Raw genomic sequence first — 8390 nt, 5'->3', positions numbered from 1 at the left:
CTTGCACAGGATCACCTAGATATTTGATGGACAAGTTTGCTGTTCTCCGCAGACGAAGACTATGCCTTATGCCTCAAAGTTGTGAGGCAGAGGATTCCTCTCCCGGCGCAGCAGAGACCTCAAACATGCATCAAAGTTATGCCAGAACTGTTTGAAGTCCAAGAAACAGAAACCAATGCTGCCTTGGAGGCTTTCCCTTCAGTCACCAGACACCCTCTCTCTCGCTCTCATATATCATGTTGTGTCATTCAGAACATGCTTCAAAGATCCCATAGACCACTGCGCAGACAGAGCATTACGTTCTTTACTTTGAAATTCTGCTACAACGCCCACATAAGTCTCACACTGACTTACCCTCGCTTATGAGCAAGATACTGTAGATGATATTGAATGAACTCGGACTTGAGTTGGACTATTGTTGCGATATTTCAGTAAGTTTAATGTTACTTGACTATGATACCTGCCTTTTTAACAACTTAAACAAATTTGTGCTAACATTAGCTCAAGTGTGCACCGCGTGGTGTTCCTAGTAAGCTAGCATTCACTTCAGTCAGAAGTAGAGGAGTGTATGAAAGGCAACACTCCTCACTTCTTGTTTAGAAGGTCCTGAAGAGAAACAGAAACCAGAATGCTTCTGATCCCAAATGCAGATATGTGTTTATAAAGATTAAGGTTAGAGAAGCTGTGGTTGCACTGTGGTTAAAGTTACCACATCCTTAAAGTCAGACGACCATTGTTGTCTGTCCCGACTCGCGGTTGGAAAACGGGAAACGAACAGCAGTCTCCTGCGGCAAAGTCAGCTGTTTTTAATTCCTCAATTCCTCATTTTATTGTTTTTTTAAAATTGGAAAATTTAAAAAACAGAATTTTGTGAAACAATAACACAATGTGATCATATCATCATAACGCAATTCCAGAGGAAGTGGACAAGCTATAGTATGAAAGGATAAGGCTTACAATATTTACATTTTTTTTAAAAATTCTTAACAAATACTAACTAGAGCAACAAAGGTAATCTGCAGCTGAAAATATTCCCCCCAAAATGCACTATTTACTTCTGTTTATGTACATATATGTATATTTTTTCCTGTAGATATTTCACTGACGAAACAAAGAATGACAAATAAGTATGGTATTATGAATGATGTTATTGGTAAACCTGTATTAAATCTGTAACACCAGTGGAAAAACTGTCTTTAATTTTTTAGTTCTTTCCACGCTGCAGCCAGAGAGCGAGACTGTCTGGTGTCTGGTGACTGAAGGGAAAGCCTCCAAGGCAGCACTGGTTTCTGTTTCTTGGACCTCAAATAGTCCTGGCATATATGGAGGGTCCTGGCTCCAAATGAAAAATATGCCGCCAACCATAAGCTGAAACTCTGGGCTTCAAACCAGCTCCGATGCAAACCAATGAGTGACGTCACACCTTGCTATGTCAATCTTTATATACAGTCTGTGAGTAAACCCACTGTTTTCCAGCATGGAGCCATGAAGGTGCTGAACCTCATCTTAACCGCTTCACACTTGATGACCCTTAGAAGGCACACTGGAAGTTACAACCTGATGAAGATGAGGATACTTCTCAGCAGCAGGGACTATAGGGAATAAAACAATGTATTGATTTCTAACACCACCTTTAGATATTTCTATTCAATGCTTTACTCATGTGCAATGATAATGTTTTTAAGTTAAAATATTGTCATTTGGGTTCTTTTCCGTGCAAATATTGATATGATTGTGTGTGATTAAATCAGCATATGCTGTATATATTTCTGCCACCCCTTAAAGTCTCCATGCCACCCTCTTGCCACCCCATGAATATTTCTCTAGATCTGTTCCTGGCCTGTCACTCCCTTTAGAGAGTTTTAGGCACTGTGGCAGGAAAAATGTACAAGCCAGACATGTTCTGAATTCAGAGAAGAGTGACAGATCAGCAAATCCCAGACCCACTTATTGACTTGAATCAGACATGTTTCCTATAAAGTCATGTTCAGACAAGGTACTCGGCTTTGATACCTGTCATAGCTCTGCATATCACAGGGAGCAGGAAAGCATGTTGGAAATAGAGCAGGGAGAGGAAAAAAAAAACAGTGACAAAGATGAAATCAAATGTGAGTTGTAGAAGATCAAATATGTGAAGATCAAATATGAGTTGTAGCTATTTAAATGTTTGGGTACAAGTTCAAATTTGAATTCTGAGACAAATTACACTACGCCTACATTTACACCTTGAATCTCATTCCTGACAGAAATTAGTGCAAGTTGGCTTAATAATCAGGTTTTGTACAAAGCAGTGATGCTAAAGTGGAAGAAAAAAGTATCCTAGATAGGAGTGTATTTTAATCTTTTTTTTTGTTTTGTTTTTTTTTTGGTTCGTATATATTTTTGCAAAGGGTAATAAAATATGAAAGACATTTTGTGGCTACAACAAGCACGCAAGAACAAGTAAAAATGATCTCTCTGACATGGTCTATGCTACTTCTACTCCTCCCTCCAGCACTAGCCATGAAGGATGAATTTTTCATAAGCTCTGACTGAAGAGCGAGAAAGATAAAAGTAATGTATAAACTGAAAAAAGTGTACAAATCACTTTTACTGATAACTTAAAACAACTCTGGCAAGATTGGCTTTGATGTAAAAAAAAAAGTCCTATCGGGGTAGATTTGTTTATTTGACTGCACTGGTGTTTGTAGTTGAACTGTAGAGCGTAATGATGCGCCGATTTCAGTTATATCTGCGGGCATCGCGGTTAATCTGCGGATCGGGCGGCCGAGTCGTAAAATTTAACATTCTGATAAATAGCAGATGTGTTGCGGGTGGGTGAAATTATACATCATTAATGAGGAAAATATTTTACATTCTCTAAAATATGAACCTAATTTAACAGGCACGAATTAGCAGCCTAGTCTCCGACACATGTCGATGTGTGAAGCCTGGCTTGCTTAGTCGTTGTATACTTTCTGTTAAAAAGGAACTTTGGATGCTTACGTCTCAATAATCTCACTACTCTGATTATAGTTAATCCGTAGAGGAGCGGTCTAATTGCATCAAATTGACTGCGCTGCACCCAAGTTACTATGTCTTAACTCGCTTTGTCGGTACTCCTGTGTTTACTTTCATGGCACATTTAATAGCCTGTTAGGGATAGGGAAAGATCAACCATTAAACAGCTATTAGCGATCTTTCTCTATAGTATTTACACATAAATTCTAGTCTTGAGATTTACACATTTTAACCAAGGTGTTGGCATGTGGTTGATTGCAATGTGTGAAGAAACACAAGTAATGGGGGCTCATTTAATAACAAGACAAGACAGCACCAGTGTGACACAAACATCACATTCTGTAATCATTGTGTTCAACAAAGGGTGCCTTGAGACCTCATGGCTAGTGTCTTAAGAATATAAAGTGTAATTAAATTCATACTTCATATAAACCAATAATTATAATCCCATTTCAGTGACAGCTATTTTCAATACTGAATACTACAGTTATTGCAACAGTTCTACAAAAAAAACCTCCTTATTTATCATATGCTGGTTGCGCCTCAGTTCAGCCTCTGTCTGAGACAGGTCGTTTTAGTTACTGCTTAAGGCCCCTCTCCCAATGATCCCGCTGTGCTCTGACTGGCCAAATGCCAGAAGCCAACGTCTGGCAGGTCCGGAGGCTACATAAAATAGTATTTTATAGTATCGGATTTTACTTCTTTTTTGCCTTTCTCCACTCGAAATAAAAACTTCTCAAATACATCCGTACATATTTGGGCCCGAATCCGAAATAAGGGTGAGTGGACAACAACCCATGGAACAACCTTAGCAACAAAGGCCATGTTTAACATAAACATCCGACATTATAACAGTGTATAAATGACAGAAAAATCACATAAAGCATGTTATGTCCCCTTTAAGCACAATATAATGGATAAACACCAGACCTGTACACACACAGTAGACATTATGATTATCATGGTAGGAAAAGCACACATGTAGTTAATACTACAGTTCAATGAAGTGTCCCAGTAAATCATGCCAGAGAGCCAGTTTATACTACACTGGAACCCCACAGACTTGTAAACATTAATTGAAGGCAGCAATTATTAAACTTAAGTACATGCTGACATGTCAAAATATCTACTGTGTAAAAACTATTAGCTGTATAACCTATCTGTTGAACCCTGTTCTCTGAGAGAGTACTTTTTTCCTTGGTGTTGTTCTGCCCCAAGAGACTCGTCAGACTGCACTGCCATGACAGCCATGAAGGATGGAATGGAGGCACAAATCAAAGAAGGCAGCCTGAAACTGCATCTCACACGCTCGACATACTGTCAGTGATACAGCAGAGTGCTGAACTGAAACACAAGACACTAGACTGGAGAAGACCATGATGCGAAACTTAACTGAAGAGGATTAAGTTAAAGGTGACAAAACAGATTATCAAGTGATAAACACTAACAGAAGTGGATGCTTCAAACAGGCAGAGTACATGGCTCAACAATCTGGCAACAATACGAGGGGGCACAGCTGCTGTTGCAGGTCAGGGGGGGCTGATGAGCCGTATTCATGTCTTATGGGACTTGGATGATAGAGATGAGAAAGATTCTGTGAAACATGAAGCTAACCCAGCAGCCGGTTAGCTTAGCTTAGCATAAAGACCGGAAACAGGAGGGAACAGCTAGCCTGACTGTAGCTTCATATTTAGTGTGCGGATATAAGAGGGGCATCTATACTCTCATCTAACTCTCGGTGAGAAAACAAATACTGTAACTATTCCTCCAAGTCAGAACATACTGTATATGGGGTGGATCCCTTTACAGATAAAGGAGAAGTCTGAAAGAAGATATCACACGCAATGTATCATGGGAAATAAAAACCTACCCGATCATTAAAATGTTAAATACATTGCAAATTTTGCATATATTATGTTATTCATGCTGTATTAGGCAGGAATGTCGATACTTTGACATTTATTTTCCTTGTTATTAAACATCCAGTCGGCTTGCATCTTATTGGCATGTATGTAGCAGCATTTTGTGACATTTGTCTGGCTTGCGAGACATTTTCAACATACAACTTGGACGGACAAGATGTAACAGGGCATATCGTTTAACACAACAAACACAAGAATACTAAACGAATTTGAGCTGAATTTGACAAAGATGACTATCCGTCCCTAACCTTAACCTCTTGTCAATTATAGTTTTGCAGATATTGTATGTTCAGTATGAACATTTTGCACATTTCACAACGTATTTGCTCTTGCAAACTGGTAGTATATAAATGGAATTTATAATTGTGAATGTAAAATGAAACTTTGACGTGTTGTAGCAATTCAAAAACATAACCTTGCTGCTTAGCAGGAAGTTCAGTAGACCATGACAATAAAATCAATTTATTCCACGTAGACCTTGAAAGATATTTTAATTAGTCAATGTAGTTACAGAAAAATAAACATGTTTACATAGCACAGACATTCTGATATTATGTACATAAATTAACAGTATAATTACTGTAATATATTTATCATACCAGATGATTTAACAGAGCTTAATCAATCAGAAATTAAACATGAATTATGCAAAAGGTTACCTGATAAAGTGTGAAGAGAAGAGTGAATGCATGCACTGTTATATTGTACAGAATTCCTTTTAATAACGCATTTTCTATGTGTGATTTTTGGACTCAGGGCTAATTGCTACTCTCTCCGTGTTGCTAACTGAGATGTGTCATTGATTTCTACCCACAGCAGGCCTGATTCACAAACACAATCACAAAATTCAATTTGGAGCAGCAAAAAGTAACAAAAGAGACAAATATTTGCCGTCTAAGGTGCTGAAACATAGATGGTGTTTGTCTTTCCTCTCCCCTGTTACCTGAACTGATGCACGCTGGACTGCTGGGGTGATTTCCAATTACATCAAGCACTGTGGTGTGGGATTGCTTTCACATTACACGGCAGGTGCTGCTGTCATAAAGAGCAAGAACTCCATAAAGGATGAATAACCAATGCTCCCTATAGTCCTGTATTTTATTCAGTAGCATAAATGATTAGCTGTGACACACCTTTTCACAACACATAACCTTGAGAAATAAGCTAAATTATTTACAGAAACTGTAAAATGTTGTTTAATGAATCACCACTTACAATGCCAGGACATTAGAATTTAAATGTTATGGACAGTCTTAATGCAGTTGGTGTTACAGTAGGATTATGCTGTTTGAAATTTCAGTAATTATTATATTACACTAATCCCAGTAATGCACTGGTCCTTTACAATTTGGGGTTCAGTGTGTTTGCTGTTGTAAAAAAAGATTTTATAGCTGAGCTGGAAAAGTTGGCATATCAATAAAAATGAAAATGCAACAAAGTGCAATGGAAACTGATCTAGTGATTAAATCATAATATACATGCAGCATGTGACTTAAATGTCCACTTACATTGATGCAGATGAAAACATCAGCCACCAGTGGTTTATCTTGATTAATCAACTCAAATTATTCATAAAACAGCAGTGGATTGAAACCCTCATTATTTTGAATATTCTTTTGCTGATGTTCAGGAAATTTGGTTAAATTTTGGGCTAAATTTGGATGGAAACTTAGCTAATTTCTTCTCTGTGCCTTTAGTGGAAACACTACTGCAGGCGGTGAGGTTTTTAGCCTCTCCCAGTCACTCAAAAGTTGTCTTATTTACATTAGCTAACAGTTAGCCACTGTTAGCTTTGCCTACATTTGTAGATTAGTAATCTGTGACACCCCTCAAATTAATACAGAAAACAAACAAATGTCATATTTCCACCATTTTTTCTATGTTATTTTTCAGTTTGAGGTTTGACTGGCGCCCTTTTTACTCCATCTTATTGCACCTGATTCTTCTGAAATGGTATAATGGCTCTGACTCAAAAATCTGCGCCACCAGCGGTTTATCTTGATGAATCAATTCCAAATGTTCGCAAAAGTGCTGTGGATGAAAATGCAAATTCATCAATTTCCTTTTGATGATATTCTGGAAATTTGGTTAAAATGTGTGCTAAATTCAGATGGAAACATAGGTAATTTCTTCTCTGTGTGTTCAGTGGACAGGCAGCTGCAGTGGCAAGGTGTGAGGAGGTTGTTAGCTTCTAGTCATGTTCAGAGTAATTTAAAAAGCACCTTTGATGCAGCTGGAGTAACGAAAATAAAGTGAGAAGAATGTAACTAATTACTGTTGCTGTTGTATAATTAGTAAAGTAATGTAAGTAGTATGTAATAAGTAAGTACAGTTTTCAAGTAACTTGTCCAATATTGGTTATGGAGCGAATCCAACAGAATGGCAGAGTAAGCAGAAAATGCCTGCAATAAAGGGATTTGATTGATCATAAAACTTCAGGGCTGATGTTCCTTTATTTGTTATCGCATCCTGGCTCATTTCCACCAGCTGAGTGTCTATCATGTATTACAAAAATGTCAGAGTCAGAACCCCAGTGGAGGCAGTTCAAGCAGATAATCTGACTCAAGTCAGACAAACACACACAATCTCTTACCCTCTATTTGCTCTCTTTTCTTTTCCTTTTTTTGTCTCTTATTCACAGTGACTCATCCTTCTATAGACACATTTTTTCACAACTCGGGGTGAAACTCACATTTTTACCCACCTCTAGCAGTCACGCCTGACAGTGGAGGTGTCAGATACTGTTGTATTTTCTTCACTGAAGCTGCATCTTTTTCATGTGTGAGAGTTGGCCTTGGTGTAAGTTCCCACTACTCTTCAAGGCAGAAGAAAGGATAACACACACTAAATGTATTTCCAGAAAATACACACACACACATTGTCAGTTAATGATGAAAATGAGCACACATGACACAACTGAATAAAAGAGCAGTCTTATTTATTTATTTCATATTTATTTAGTTTCAGGATCTGACTGCGGGTTCAAAGACCCCCTCTTCTGAAGCACTTCTTTAGAAGTATTTACTATGCAGCTCAGCTTCTGAACAGTCTCATCTAGCAGTCAGACACCAATACTGGCAGTTTGCTCATTAGTGTCTTTATCAAGAGGAAAGCCAAAAGTGCTGATGACATTTTACGAATAAGATAAGTAAACATTTGAAATAATGTGCTTCATTGACCAGAAACAAAATGCAAATATGGTGCATTAACAGTACAGATTCTAAAGATTCTAAAAACTGGCATTAATGCGGCAATTTACAATGCAGAGTTCACTTTATACATATTTGCTGATTGCTGTGATAAGTAGTGGCTCCATAAATGCCTTAATCTACTCATCCATCTGACATTATAAAGGCCTAATGCTTAAGAGATCTTGGAAGTACCAGTTTGACAAAACAATTCTCATCACAAGGACGACTAAATGGTTGTTTCTGAAGTTTCCAGATACATTGCGTTGTCATACATGAG

The sequence above is a fragment of the Thunnus albacares genome, chromosome 18 (genome assembly GCF_914725855.1).
Source record: "Thunnus albacares chromosome 18, fThuAlb1.1, whole genome shotgun sequence".
Lineage (NCBI taxonomy): Eukaryota > Metazoa > Chordata > Actinopteri > Scombriformes > Scombridae > Thunnus > Thunnus albacares.
This window is presented reverse-complemented; position numbering follows the sequence as displayed.